Source organism: Hippocampus guttulatus, chromosome 6 (assembly GCF_054856545.1).
Source record: "Hippocampus guttulatus isolate MCC_2025c chromosome 6, RoL_Hgut_1.0, whole genome shotgun sequence".
Taxonomy (NCBI): Eukaryota; Metazoa; Chordata; class Actinopteri; order Syngnathiformes; family Syngnathidae; genus Hippocampus; species Hippocampus guttulatus.
In genome coordinates, this window is record NC_141266.1 from 16,157,427 (window position 1) to 16,173,963 (window position 16,537).

The window sequence follows — 16,537 nt, forward strand, 5'->3', positions numbered from 1 at the left end:
GAATTAAGTTTTAAAAACAAAAACCAGAACCAAATCAAATCAAACTACAATGCAGACTGCTGTAAGCTCCAACGAAAACAAAAACAATCATCCACATTTACAGTGGACAAGTTCGAATCTTGAGTTCCTATATGATGTTTTTTTGGAATGTGGGAAGGCATGCGCATTCCATAAATTAAATCCTGAGATGAGATTCAAACCCAGAACCGTCTAGCTGTGGAGCAGACCTTTCAACCACTATTTCAGTTGAAGAAACATATCTGCTCAAAAGGATTTCTTTACTTACAAACAACTTTGTTGTGAAAGGTGCACGAGATTAGATTCAAAGGATCCTTGAGCAATTTTTTGTTTGGGATTTTTTACCACTGGAAATAAGGCAGCCCGGTATTCCAGTGGTGAGCACGTCGACCTCACAGTGCAGAGGTACCAGGTTCAATTCCAGCTTCGGCCTCATTGTGTGGAGTTTGCATGTTCTCCCCGGGCCCGCGTGGGTTTTCTCCGGGTACTCCGGTTTCATTCCAAAAACATGCATGGCAGGCTGATTGAACACTCCATATCATCCCTAGGTGTGAGTGTGAGTGTGGATGGTTGTTCGTCTCTGTGTGCCCTGCGATTGGCTGGCAACTGGTTCAGGGTGTCTCCTGCCTAATGCCCCAAGACGGCTGGGATAGGATCCAGGACCCCCCTCGACCCTAGTGAGGATGAACGAAAATGAATGGATAATATGTTCCAGTGTTGTTAGACTGGAACATATTATTTCAGTCAGTATTACAATTGTTTTGACTCATTAATTCACTGTTGAAGTGAGTTCATGTAGCCCATTATTGTGATCTTGAAACATCGTGTCATTTAGGTTTTTTTTTTTTTTTTAAATCAACCGCTTTTGTGTCCTTTCCTTGCTTACATCCACGGCGACACCAATTTTTGAGGCAAATATGAGCAATCATGCTGGAGCACCTGGTAATTATCATTATTATGCATGAATGTGGCCCCTCTAGGCAAATGGATGTGGACCAAATGGAATGTTGCTCAGTGTCGAGTGTGTAAACTGTGAGAATGATCCGGGGTCAGTTCTGCAAAAAAAAAAAAAAAAAAAAAGAACGAGGACTGTCTCGCCTCCGTGTCCCTGTTATATAACAACAGCAACATAATAAAAGAAAGCAAGGAATCATTGACGAGAACAAAAGAACTGCTCTCTCGTCTTCGTTTTCCATTGCATTTCACTACTATCACTCAATTTCATCCTAATCATACGAGGATGATTGAGGTCTTTTTTTTTTAATCTTCAAGGTCTGCTGAGCTTGTGTGTCTTACTCAATAATAGCCTCCAAAAAAAGCATGCATACAATTTTTTAAAAATGCCTTTTTTAGGTGATATCCATCTAACAAAGGCTAGTATAAATGAATCTTGCTGTAGCTTTAACAAGGCAGCACTCTGGCTCATAATTGCAGGCCGGGAAAGTTGGTGGTCATCTGTTAAGGCTTCGATTAATTTCAGTGCACGTCTTTGATCTGCGGGGAAACCACTTAAAAGATGAAGAATTTGCAGTAATGTGAAAGTTGGTGCTTAGCACCAACTTTAGCAAAAAAGTTACAGTTGTCACGTCCCTCACCTCACTGAGTTTTCACTATCAAATATGACCCATTTTTGTGAACTTCAGGACAGCCGTTTACCTTGAGGCGGATGCTTTTAATGCACGCGCCCGGTCTTCCTGTTGAAATGGATGAGCTTACGTTCAACATTATTTCTGAAAATGAAATGAACGTTTACGTCTCTAAAACCACACGGAAAAAAAACGTGACACTTAAATTATTACGAAGAATGCATGGTTTTAATTCATACTAACATTTACCTGTTAAAAAAGTAATGAAAAAGCCAAAGAAAAATCAGTCGGCAGAGTTAATAATTTAAATCAATGGACTTTGCACTGCGGCAGCCCAGTGGTTGACTGATTAGCGCGTCTGCCTCACAGTGCAGAGATGCATGGTTCGATTCCGGCTCCAGCCTTCCTGTGTGGAGTTTGCATGTTCTCTCCGGGCCCGCGTGGGTTTTCTCCGGGTACTGTACTCTGTTTTCTTCACAAATTCCAAAAACATGCATAGCAGGCTGATTGAACACTCTAAATTGTCCCTAGGTGTGAGTGTGAGCGCGGATGGTTGTTCGTCTCTCTGTGCCCTGCAATTGCCTGGCAACCGGTTCAGGGTGTCCCCCGCCTACTGCCCGAAGACGGCTGGGATAGGCTCCAACATGCCCAATTCAATAGATGGAATGGATGGGATTTGCACTGTATCGAATCCACAGTTTAGTCAGTTTGCGGTCACATGTCGGTGGGGGGACAAAAACACATGTAAAACCACACACAAGTACGGGCAGAAATTGCAAACTCCCCAATAGAAGGCTATGGCCAAGATTTGAACCTGAACCTCAGAACTGTAAGACAGATGTGCGAACCATTTAACCGGGCTGTCAAAACACAAATAAATCAAACTAATTTTTCTTCATTGAATTTAAACACCTTTAGCTTGTGTGTGTGTGTGTGTGTGTGTGTGCCTGTTTGTGTTTTGCTAGCAGTCCATCTGTTGTCCTTAATCAGAAAAAGAGCAGATGAGGTTCATCACCTGGAGAGAAGCTCAGGGAGGTCCAATTAAACACAAACACACACACAAACACACACACACACACACACACACACACACACACACACACACCACTAAATCACCTGTCATATATTAATGCTGTCAAACAATTGCAATTTTAGTTGATCGTGGCATAAATTTCAGTTTGAGCACAAGAGGGCAAGAGCAATCGTTTGACATTTCCAAGAATATTTAATTTATCCTGAGAAGAGTGAGGAGGGACAGCCGATAAATACTGGTAGTTCATGTTGAGTTGCGTGAATAATTAGAAATACGTGGGAGAGGAGGATGTTCTGCGCGTTCTTTGGAGGTTACCCATGATGGATCCGCGCACACGTGTTGTATGCCGTGCAGCCGCTGTCCAGCTGGTCGGTGTGTGTGCGTGAGTGTGCGTGTAGGTGGCTAAGGGTTTGAATGCAGCGTATGGCGTATATGACAGCACAACAGCTGCTGCGGGCCAGCTTTGACACAACCTAACGACGCCCGTTGTATTTCTCAGCTTATGTCGTATTGTCATGCAAACGCATACATGCATACGCAGTAAATCACAGTTCCTAAATGTCATTAAAATGCTCATTGAATGAATAATTTACATTTAATTCGCCTCTGGCTTTGAGGTGTGTTTTTTTTCTTCTTGATCCATTTCTCCAATATTGTTTTTATGGATTGTGTTTATCAATAAACACCCAAATATGTGATTCTGTTCTCCCTGCATCAGACATTTTCTTGTGCTTTTGGCTCCTTTGAGGAGGTGTTCTGTGCTAAAGCTGCAGCAATGCTAAATATTGCTGAGCAGCTCTTCTCATCAGGCACAACGACACACAAAGGTAGATGCACACACACACACACACACACACACACACACACACACACACACACACACACAGACACACACAATACAAAAATGCTGGTCTAGGGGAGAAATGTGGCCTGTTTCTTTGCCGTTTTGATGACTCGTGCTGGACTGGTGAACTCGAATGCAGTGTACGTTAGCACAGCAAAAGTGATGATGATTTGATAAAAGACCTGGAGCTAAAATATTTGAGTGTGCAGCTGCTGTGAATCAAGGTGAGCATTTCAATTGAGGGCGGGGCCCTATCACCCCCTGTTGACCAGGCACCACTGACCAGATGCAATCAATTCTCAAATGGAAATACTGGTTCTTTTGATGCTTCAGTCATTTGACTTCAGGGATATCATTTGCAAGACCGCTATGGAAAGTAAGTCAACTTTTGAGGTCTTGTCTACATGGTTTGTGGGGACTATTTTTTTTTTCTTGGTTAAGAGCGTAATGTGCAAGTGTAGGCAACGCCACGTTGCTCAGTCAGTAAATCCGTTTCAATCTCTGTACAATTGCATTATGGCGGCGCTCGAGTTAAAAACGGTGCAGAGGAAAAACCTCAGGCAGGATTGGACTGGCCATCTGGCAGAGAGGGCAGATGCCATTTGGGCCAGCGTCTTTTGGTGCAGATGTGGTGCTGTTTATTATTTTCCTCCATTTTTCCCATTTTGAGGAGATAGCCCATTAATCCGTTTCGAATATAGACAGCAAAATGAACCAATGAACATCAGGGGCAGAGCCGCACTGTAGCCGCGTGTGGTCAGAAGTCATGTCTAAATACAAATTTGATTCGAATCTGTCTTTTGAATAGAATGTTATTCATATATCCATTATTTTTACTTCATAGCAAGCAAGCAACATGGTTGAGAGGTTCATCATACCGTCCACAGTCACAGTTGTACGCACACACATGTACGCATACACGTGAGCTGGTCAATATCACAATGCCAGGCCCATGTTTTTGTCTCAGCCCTTCCCTGACTCCAGGTGAAAGGTTAAAAGTTCCAAACACTGCCTCTCATTTTGCCTCTGCTTTTGCTGGCACCGCTTTACGTAGTGGTTTGCACCTGCCTTTGGAAAGTGCCATCAAAGACGCATCATTAGCCAGCACAATTCAACAGGTTTAATAAATCGCAATGCCTGTGCAAAATTTAGCACCCCTTCCTGCACGTGCAAACCTTCAGTAAATCAGGCCCTACGATATGTCTCTGGATTAAGCCCACCTGATCGGCCTTCAAACAAATGAACACGTTCATTTTCCACATGGTGGAAGTTGTAATCGCTGTCACTATCCGACCCAGTGGACACGCCGCATTATTCACCATGTGATGATGAATCAGAAGATTTATTGGTCATTTCAGAGGGGATCCGCTCCGGTTAAGAGTGGATAATCTTAATGTATCATCTTTGTGATAAATCCTTTGCAGTGGAATTCATTAGCTATCTTTTCACCAAATAGACCCGGTTTGGTTCACATTTGATCAAACAATACCGTGTTTGATCAAATGTCAGCCTTTCCTTAATAGTCACCTGGTGCGTCACCGACAAATAAAAGCAAACTCTATTGCAGGTCCTCGGCTCACAACAGCGTTCCATTCTAATGTCGGAATGTGACTTCATCTAGTCTGTGAGTCATCTAGCCAACACAGTGTGGACAATTTAGATTTTTCAATGAAAGATTAGACGTAAGAGAAGACATTAGCTCTTCTGACCCAGCGATCCGGCCGAACATGACTGAACTGGACAGTTGGGAACAAATTACAGACAGCAACTCACACCTGGCATTTAACCCTCACAAAGGTACCAACTCGATGCAAAAAAAACCAAACAAATAAACTGCGATCCCTTGTGTTCTTATCAGGCAGCGACATTTTGAGGCACCGCATTTTATTGAACCACAAACAATGTGGTGTCATTGTCATGAAAAAGCAGATTTCCCCGTGAGCTGCAGCTGAATTTAAAAAATTAAAAATATAAATAAATAATTAATAAAAGCATATCATTACTTAATAATAATTTTTAAACATTTTTAAAAATATTTTTTTATTATTTAATAATATTTTTTTAACTTGTTTCAGAAAGTTTCAAATGCTGTGAAACTTTCTGAAACTTAATTTTTATTATTATTATTCCTACATGTAATCTCGTCATATATTTCCTAATATTTATCAATTAAGGGTTAGGTCAGCAAAAGGTGGAATTTTTTTCCAAAACGTTTTGTAATCCGTGTTAAAAATACTTAAAAATACATTTCAAGACAAATGAAGCTATCGTTGATAAAAATTTGTCGTTAACCAGTGGTGTTAAGCGTGATCATTTCAGTTCATAGGGAGCATTGTTCAAACATACACGAGAGCGTGAACTGACCTAATTTGAAGTCTGTTGCTAACCAAAACAGGAGCGCCTAAGAATGTGTCATAACCAGTCTCTCAAATTAATTTTTAAACACTATGCGGTAAGATTCATCTTTATTTCTATAAGCGCTTCCACAACATGTTCAACTGCAACAAAGCACTTTAAAAAACTTTTCAAATCAAATAGCATATGTTGAGATTACATCTTTCGTCACAATTAGCATTCCAGAAGTGGCTGATACGATGTGAACCCCCCCCCCCCCCCCGCGTGTTGTGTGAATCTACGCTCCCAACTTGCATTGTGTTCGTTTACCATTCTGACTGTTCCATAGCAACTTAAACTGAACTCTACTCCTTTGTGGAAATAAACAGCCTGCCGACGCAAGCCTCTAACTGCTACATCTGTGACAAACATCTATTCTTTTACGCTCGTACACTTAAAGGAAGGGCCTGCCTGATTTGGCAAAGCACAGAGGTGTCTGTGTATTTCCTTAAACTCCTGGTGACCCAAAGTGAGAGGGTTATTCCTCTTCCTCTCGCCATCTTGGGGTAATTGTGTGAATCAGGGCAGATTGCATTTAGTCAGACAGCTGAGTGGTGAGCTGGCAGGGTAATAAATGGCCTGATAACCAGCACCACGCGGATCCCTCTCAGCGCTGAAATAAGAACAAAAAAAATCATTACCTGGCCCGGACAGGCCTATCCCGCCATGTCACACACGATAAAGAGACACATATTTCGGGGTAAAACGCAGAGAGGAGGGGGCACGCTTGCGAATGAAGGGAGGCGGAGAAAAATGAAGGAAGGGATAAGAGAGTGATGAAGTAAGTAAGAGACTTCTGGAAACATTCCAGGTGACATTTTTATTTGTCTTGGAGATTGATCCATTTATTTGCTCTTCCTGGAGGATGGAGCAGAAATGAGGCATGTTAGAGGCGAGTTAAACATTCCAACGGAATTCTATCAGAGACGTGAGGAGGCAAACGCTTTTTCTTTATTTTTCTTACATTAGCTGCTCTCACATCCTTACATTATGAAGCAATAAGCGTAGCATATTGTATATCCCAGTGGGGTCAGATTTTTCAGTACAAGATATTATAGATACTGTATATATGGGTGGGTGGCGTGCATATCAGTGTACATATTTTTCATTTTTTTTGTTAAATATTTGATACTTTTTATTTACCTCATAATACTTTGTCATATCCAAACATATATTATAAAAAGCTTTTCACACAAATTACTACATTTTCTGATCTCCTTTTTTTAATGTGTGAATACAATTTTGTGGTAAACTTTGAACCAAAAATAGTATTTTGACATTCAAATTAAGCAAGGTTTTATGACTTTATTCATCCTGAAGTCCAGCTTCAATCATCTTCCGAACCGCTTCATCCTCATTAGGGTCGCGGGGGGTGCTGGAGCCTATCCCAGCTGTCTTCGGGCAGTAGGCGGGGGACACCCTGAATTGGTTGCCAGCCAATCGCAGGGCACACAGAGACAAACAACCATGCACGCCCGCACTCACACCTAAGGACAATTTAGAGTGTTCAATCAGCCTGCCATGCATGTTTTTGGAATGTGGGAGGAAACCGGAGCACCCGGAGAAAACCCACGCAGGCCCGGGGAGAACATGCAAACTCCACACAGGGAGGCCAGAGATGGAATCGAACCCGGTACCTCTGCACTGTGAAGTCGACGTGCTAACCACTGGACTACCGGGCTGCCCAAGTCCAGCTTCATTTTGCTAATCTTATGTGACATTAATTGCATTATTTTTAGAATAATTACCACTATTTAATCACCTCTGTTCTTGTATTTTTCTTCTTTTCAGTGTGGCCCTTGTATTATGTTTTGACAATAAGGGTGAATGAGCTGCACAGATTCCAAACAGGTCAAAGGAAAAACAAAAAAAAAAAATACAGTGCTCTTCCTCCTCTCCATCCTCTTCATCAGGTCTGAGTGTATCCATTATTATCTGAGATTTCATTTTTTGATTTTCATCCACGTGTATTGCTTTGTTTTATCTCACACACTGGCAATCTGTTTTACACACTCTTCTCGGTCTCTCTTTCTCTCACACACACACACACACACACACACACACACACACACACATTCGTTTTTCCATCACTTCAGAGGACATTTCATTTATTTATACTCCTGCCGAACTCCTACACACCAAAGCGTTAAGTCTTCACCATAAAAATGAATAAACTGCCTTTATGAAAGTGTTTTTGTCTCCCAAAGTGGGACAAGCTGCAACAATACAACCTCTACTGATTTATGTCCTCACAATATGAGCTAAAAAACACACACACACACACACACACACACACACACTCAAAGTGTGGATGTATGCAACCCTGAGGAAGCCCTTTCGCACCAGTCGTGATGTTCCATCAGCTAGATGAAGCCTAACTATTCCAACACACCACTAAATCAGCTTTATTAACCCCCCAGAGGACAAAGAGCTTCTAAACACACTTCTGTTATGAAGTCATGACATGAACCCCCAATGAACCCATTACTTGATCCTATATCTTTTTTTGTTGTTCGTCAAATGTGCTTTTAAACTAAAGCTATAAGCGCTTTCAGTTTCCGTGTTTTTACATTGCCTCTGATCTACACAACACCGAAGACATCGAAAGAGTTTGTGCCCTCGGGTCCCCTGAGGCATCATACAACCGTTTTTTTTTATCTATGAAGAAAAAGCACGAGGTATAGTTCTAGAAAGTATCTTCAGTCGTGCGGCTTTTTTACTGGACAAAAAAAAGAAATGGTGGGGCACCAATGGCTTAGGTCTTGCAAATATGAAGCGGCATATCTCTTTGGTCCAACGATTTTGATTTACTTAAGAAATTTCAAGTCACCCCAGCGGATGGACTGAGTGCAACACCCTCTCAAACTACAAAGGCATAATTTTAGAAAATGGTCTAAAGGTTTTTTTTTTTTTTTCCGTAAAGCACATTGAGTTGGACTTTGGGGCTGAGCAACAGCATCACCGTCTGACAACCCTTTATGGTCCGAAAGTGGGGTTTTGTTGTTCTTGTAGTTATTGTTGTTGAAGAGATTGAGTTACACCTCTGCAAGAATTCACAAGTTAATCACACGTATGGATTGAAGAGCCAACTTTGTAAGTACAGGGCTTCACAACAGCAACCCCAATGACCAAATAGGACTTTGAGTTGGACTGGTCAAAAAAATTTCAAGTCAGTCACACTTGAGATTGATAGCCGCAGCCTCTCAAACATTTGAATTTTCAGTCAAGATTCTTTGGTGAACTTTTATGACGAAATGATTTTTATACAGTGGACCTTAACCATGAATTGCTTCAGAAATGTCAAATCAATCACGTTTTTGTGTTGAGGGTTGATACCTTTAGATTTGGGTAATTTGAGTGCTTCAACAGCCGCACCGCACATCGTCGATATTTTTAATACTTCCTCTTGGTCATGTCTTATGGACACTTGTTGCCAGGCGGGGCTCATTCATAACTGCACCATTGACCAAGAAAAAAAATTGGACCGTGTAAGCCACACCCACTTAGCTGTTTGAATTGAGCAACAGCTCACCTTGCCAGAAAGCTAACGGGAAGAAAAAGGCAGACAAGCACACACTGAAGAAGTACCGGTACTCCAATTGAATCACCGCCCTTTTTTTTTTCTTTATTCAATATAAAATAGATGCTGGAAAGCTGTATCTGGTCGGATGCCGCTGCGTAAATGAGGATGACGATGAAGTTGAGTGGGGCTTTCTAATGCAGCGAGGTTGTCTCCAGGGATTCTGTTCATGTTTGTTATGTGAAAACATTGCTGCCGTATGTTTCGCTCGGCTGTGACCTTTTATAGATGCCGGGCATGTGGGAGTTGCGAAGGCACACGGGCATATCTCTGTTACAACTAAATCATCTTTAGGTTTAAGCCACCAGAAATGGCACGCAAACCTATTCAAAGGTCATTCCATCTGTTTATGAGTAAAGAAAAAAAATTGTAGTTTCACAGATTGTCATGCAACCACGGAGGACAAATAAAATCACAAAGTATTACATTTTGATGCGTAAGACCACTCGGTCGAACATCTGAATGCATTACATTGCCAACACATCGCACTGAGTTTGACAGTGGCTGAAGATTGCTCACCTTAGTAGGTTAGAAAAAAATCTTTTTCACTGTTCTCAGACTGCTTTGGCTTCCCTCAAGTACTGTGGTAATATCAATGTGTAAGACTGAAATAGAAATAGCCAGGTGTGATCCATTTTCTGATGCGCTTTATCCTCACAAGGGTCGCGGGGTGTGCTGGAGCCTATCCCAGCTGTCTTCGGGCAGTAGGCGGGGGACACCCTGAACTAGTTGCCAGCCAATCACATGGCACACACAGACAAACAACCATCCACGCTCACATTCACACCTCGGGACAACTTAGAGTGTTCCATTAACCTGCCATGCATGTTTTTTGGAATGTGGGAGGAAGCCGGAGTACCCGGAGGAAACCCACGCAGGCACGGGGAAAACATGCAAACTCCACACAGGAAGGCCGCAAATGTTTCAACCATAAAGATTTTCACTTGTTATTTTATAAAAAGCAGGCACACGTTCAATTCTGAGGTGACATAATACCACTCAGCTGCCGTACCATGAGGACGAGATTGAGTTAGGTAGCACTCGTCATATATATATATTTGGACATGAGTGATTTCCGCCTGACAATGACGATAAAAAACATCTCTCATGCCATTCACCACAATAAAAATGAAAAGAAGATGAGTTCGCAAGCCTATTTGCCAAATAATTCTTCTTGCACGACTACTGTTTCTTCATCTTCAGATTTTCCAGCAATCCGGGCAGTCTGTTGCACCACGCTGCCCCTTACAGATTATTTTTGGTACGAGACAAACGTGTGGTGTATGGGAGGAAACTCATGATTGTCAGTGGAGATACCGTTGTGTGGTTGGCTTTATTGGTGACCTTGAATACATAACAGACACGATACAAGCAGTAAAAATATGCATGCCCATATTTTTCTAATAGTGTATGGGGTCTCTCACAAAAATCAGATAATGTGAAAAAAATTGCAACTTTTGGACCCCACTTAACATACTGACAATAAATAAATAAATAAAATACCCAAGGACTGCGCCATGTGGGACCCCCGAAAGGTGTTTTCACTGTTGCTGAATTTGAGCAGTCAACCATCTATTCCTGCATTTGAAAACTGCATAGGAAACAAATATAATATTTAAAAGGCAAAAAAAAAAAAGATGCATATCTTCCATGTGTTTGATGGATAGCAATGTCCTGAAGGCACTCCAGTGAATTATTCATCATAATGCAATCATTGTTTACCTTAACAAGAGCTGATTGCATCTACTCCCTTATTTCAGTTTTCTTGTTTATCTCTGATTCAGTGACTTTGATCAATAGATGAGAGGAATGGCAAAGAAGAATAAAATGCTTCCAAACAACAGGGATCATAATTGAAGTCACACTGCATATTCTATAACTTGCTCACATAAAATGTGTTAATTACATTTTTATTGCTACCTAAACAAACGAGCAGTTTTTCATCTCAGTGGTGCGGGAATGAGTTTATTTTATTCCAACGTTAACACAACAGTAGGTAAGACAAATTGAGAGCCATTCAGAAGAAAAAAATCTCGTTTGTGTTGTTTGTATCCTGGAGAAATAATCCTTTTGAGTATGTGACATGCCATATGAACTTGAGATAAGCCAACAATTAGCTTCGACAGTAATTAGTTGAAGGTAGTGAAGTGAAAGCCGCATAGTAAATTGTAATCTGCTTTGTATTATCAGTGAAGCGATTATACAAATTACTCTTTAAAAAGCCATTTGTGAATCAACTAAAATTTTGTTTACATTTATTCTCTTGTTTTATGTAAGTGTTCTATTTTAAAACGGTGCTAATTATAACATTACCATATGATCATCCATATGGCTTGTTCTAATTGCTTCTCATCTGTCATTCCACACTGATAACAAGCTGTTTTTAGACTTTTCGGCTTTTTTTTTCTCGTTTGTTTGGTCTCCACAGTCCTGCATGCTCAAACCTGAATGGAACAAACACAATTAAACAAGTAAAAATATCACTTGGACTCTTTCCATCATCACACTGTCTCTTCCCGCGTCACAGTTGCCAACTTAATCACTGTGTTTCCTTTCAAACATGTTTATTGACTTAGTTTGCCCAATGTTTTCTAGTTAATCTGCCACGGCAACATTATTATTATATCAAATGGATGCCAGGAACCTGTAGAGATCAATTGTTGCGTTAATATTGAAAATAACTCACTTAAAGAGTGTGTGGCATGACTTAACAGCTTTGGACTAGCATGAAGCTAAGCTAAAAGCTGAACTAGATTTATTAAAAACGGTAGACAATGCTTCATACATAAATAGTTTACATATACGTGTAACCTTTATTCATGCCAAGTCAAACATTTGAAAATGCATTATAAGTGTGCCTTTTTGATATCCTGCTAAGTTAGGTGCTACTTGAATTTGAAAAAAACACAAGAAAATAGCCACTTAAGCTAATTACTGTTAGCAAACTACTAAGGCTTTACTTGCGTTCACTCAGTGAATCCTTCTTACAAGAACACTATGGTGTAACAAACACAAGTAATCAATTAAATGCAGTGGAAGGGACATAGCTTTGAGTCTAAATCTAACACCTTTTCAACATTTGCTATTTTTTTTCAGAAGTTTTCGTTGAAACTGAAAACTTGATATTTTGTTGTCGTAAATGTATCATTAAAAACGACATTTTAAAAAATATTTGAAACTGTCAGTATGAGGCTGTGCATTGCAACACGGCCGTAAACTGCAACGAAAATAATAAATAAACACTTGACCTTTTTTTTTCCAGCTTGTATTGTTCTTTTATTGTACATTGTGTTGGTGTACCAAAAATTGTTTCTGGTGAGTGTGTGCCACGTAGTCAGTTTATAGGAAGCACGTTTGCTGATCGATATCGGTTACGACATGCTCCCAAAAGCTTGGTGAGCTGTGCGATGAGCAATATAATATTACAAGCTGGTAATAAAGCTACAGTCTCCTAATGTATTTACTTCGGTGAAGCTTGAGGCAACACTAAACTGACATCCAATTCCCCATGTTATGTGAAGTGCAGTACTTACAAACATGCCTGTTTGTAGGTGCAAAAGGATCATCCCTGTTCATGCCTCTTTGCATGCACTCTAACTTTGTCCCCCTGTGTTGCCCTTCCCCGCTCACTGTGCGCGCACCTCGCTCGTTTCCCATCTGTCACCCCCTTGAAGATGGATGGCTGTGTGTCCGTCACCAGTAGTATCGCACAATGAGAATGCATCGTCTGCTGTCGCCCATAATAAATGCCGCTATCTGCGCAACTCTTCCCACTCATAATAGATGGCCTGTATCTCCACAGCTTCTGTTTATGAGATTATCGCAGCCCTCAGTCGTTTCCTAACCCCCGACAGGAGATGGAGAAATTACTTTATCGCTGGGGGGCCTGAAAGTTATCATTTGTGGGGGAATTTGAGGAGTGGAAGCTTTGTGATTTGGCAGCTACGCCGCCACTCGTGTAGTTATGTGAGCGTGTGAGGAGAGGTTAAATTGGTGGCTGATTGCTCCGTTATGCTCTTTGAATGGCTGATGTGTTATTGAGAGAGGCCACCTGAAGGAAGGAGAACAAGATAAGCATCAAACACTTCTCCCTCGTCTTCACGCTGCATCTCCATTCATCACCTTTTATCGTCTTCTGATTTATGTCCGCATGCACAAGTCATCACGTGGACCTTTGTTTTCACATTGCGGGGTTCTAGTCTGGATCATTTTGATTGTTGCAAGTTCGTAAAGTGTTTATGAAAATAATCAATATTAATTCATGGTGCCAAGTTGCATTATTGTACAAAATAGTGTGAGGGCAGCGATGAAAATTAATGACCCTATTTTCTGCACTATAAGGCGCTTTGGAGTATAAAGCATCCACGAGATGGAGCTACGCTAAAGAGTATATAATACAATATAGTATATTTGTTTTCAAATCCAGTGCATGAGTTCGGTGGACCAGAAGATATGAAGACAAAGCGAGGCTCAGAGGGGATTGAGCCTATTCTGTTGCTAATCGCTCCATTCTGTTAAACGTTTGGCAAGCCTCCTCTTTCTCTATCTTTAAAACTCATCTTAGAACACGTTTTTATTTTCTGGCTTTTGACTCAGCATGAGACTTGGCATTGTTTTTGTGTTTTACTGTGTTTACTGTTTTTATGTTCTTCATTTATGTATTTTTAACTTATGTACAGCACTGTGTGTGCAATAGTTTCAGTGGAAACGTTTGAACTCAGAAAAATATTAATGTAGTCAAATTAACTATGTTAATAATCTTTCCAAGACATACCAGGAAAGCCCATCATGTATACGGTAAAGAATTCATTTTTTGATTTTGTAATTAAAAAATCATTCATAAAAATGGGTTTGAATCCACCAAAATATTAATGTATTGCTTGTTGTTCGTGAGATTTATAGATGAACAAGTAGGTTAAATTTTTTTTATTTTTTTTTATGTGTAAAGATTTAACAGCCGTGATTTGTGCATATGCATTTTTGGCCACAAAGGTGTCAGCAGAGTATAAAGCATAGAATAGTAACAGACAATGGTCTTCAAACCCCCCCCCCCCCCCCCCCCCACTTATAATAGGAGTTAAGTCCAAAATTCAATGCCACAAGTTGAAAAAAGAGACATATCAAGGGAACACAATGACCCTATTTGTTGCAATGGCAACATTTTTAAACATATTATCATACTGCAATGAATCCAACACTATAGTAAACAGAGCAAACACGCTATGAGTGACACATTGGAGCAAAGTTAGATAGGTGACTTGCTCATGTATTGTCGGTCCTTTTAGTCACAAACTAAAGAGTGAGAGCTGCTCTTGCTATTGAACAAGAAAACGGTTTGCCATGTGATAAATGAAGGTCTGGCCCAACAGAGAGAATCAGTCAAAGTCACTGCTCACTGTTGGACAGCCATGCCAGTCATTACGGGGTGTGTGTGCCTCGATGACATTTATTACTGCTGGTCACTGAGAGAGTCTGTTGACATTTGACCTCGGGCATGCCCACCTGACCTTAGCCTGACCTCGCTGTCTGGCTCGGGTGGCGGAGCAGAGGGTCTTATTGGCTCGTACCAATGACTGATGGCCCTCTTCTGCTGGCTTGGCTAAAAGCCTCGACCCATTCGCTCCAAACAGGATGAGGCTGCACAAGAGGCACCACATGAATGCGATGGTAAACAGACATTTACAACATACAGTATTTCCAGGCTTTTGCAAGCTACCGCTAATTTATGAAAGTTACCAGGCGTATATTATTCAGTATAAGCCCAGCAAATGCAAAAACAGATACATGTTGCTACAAAACACAGTCATCTGTTTTGAGAGCAGAAGGCCAGCTGCTAACCAACCATGCGTTCTCCTTCGTGTAGTTTTGGAAGGAAAAAAAATGACCAATATCTCATACTTGTCCAGCGTTCTGCCCAATGGCTCTAATTGGCCCACAACCTGAACATGGCTTAAATTGGCTGTTGGCCGCGGCTGTATGAGCAGAAGGGACACTTGGCTCTAGGCCATACCGCCTGCTCTGCTGCACTTGTCTATTAATGTCAACCACCGTAGAGGTTTACAGGAAATTCATGTAGAGCATTCAATGTTGAGACCTATTCCATGAGATATTAATGACATCATGTTGTTTAGTTCAATAGGATGATGCAGTTATTGTGTTCTACCACAGTTAAATAAACCTGCAAAGATAAACATCAGGTACATATGAAAGTAATACACATGTTTAGCCTATAATGGCGATGTGTGCCTGTGAAAGAGAAGAGAAACACATAAACATAACAAAGGTAAACTAACCTCAGCATTGAGATAAATATTTTGCTTCTGTCCGAACCAACCAGTCATACAGCTTACATCATTTCACTACATATCACGCCAGTTTGTCTTTGTATGTCCTTGACCTGTCTGATGGTACCCTCTTTTCCACTTGCTGGAATGGAGTGAAGCTGCCAGCTTGTCTTATAAATCCTACAAGGTGTCACCATGTTCTTTTTCTGTCTCAAAGTCTTTGCTAGCCTCAGGCCAGACAAGCTAAACTAACATTGTGGGTAGCCAGGCTCTTCTCTTTTCCCACACACATCTCAAATTTTTTTTAAACTTCTATGTATTGTATTGTGACGACACCAGTTTGATCCATATATTCTTGTTTATCTGTGTAAGTGTATTTAGTGTGTGTTCATTCACAAAATTATGTCAAAAATCTAGGCTGGTTTCAATAATCTTTCAAAATTGTTTTGCATTAGTCAGTGAAAAGAAAAAGATTCATTTAACAAAGCAAAGTACTGCATTTTCTTACGATGGCCTTGATGGAGTCTTGTACTGTTTAGTGAATATATTCAGTTTAAGCACATTAATTATATCAAGGATCTAACAATTTTTGTACAATGTGAAGAAACTATACTGTAACATGGGGCAGAGTATAGACTCCTGTGGAACTCCACATTTTTCTTCCTCAAAATCTATAACAAGACAGTACCTGAATAAACAAAGGGCTGTGTTAGAGGCGAAAAACAATGCAAACATTTGAACCAAAATAGAGACATGCCCTTGGTACCAGTCATGTTTGATTTGACATTGCCTGGCAAG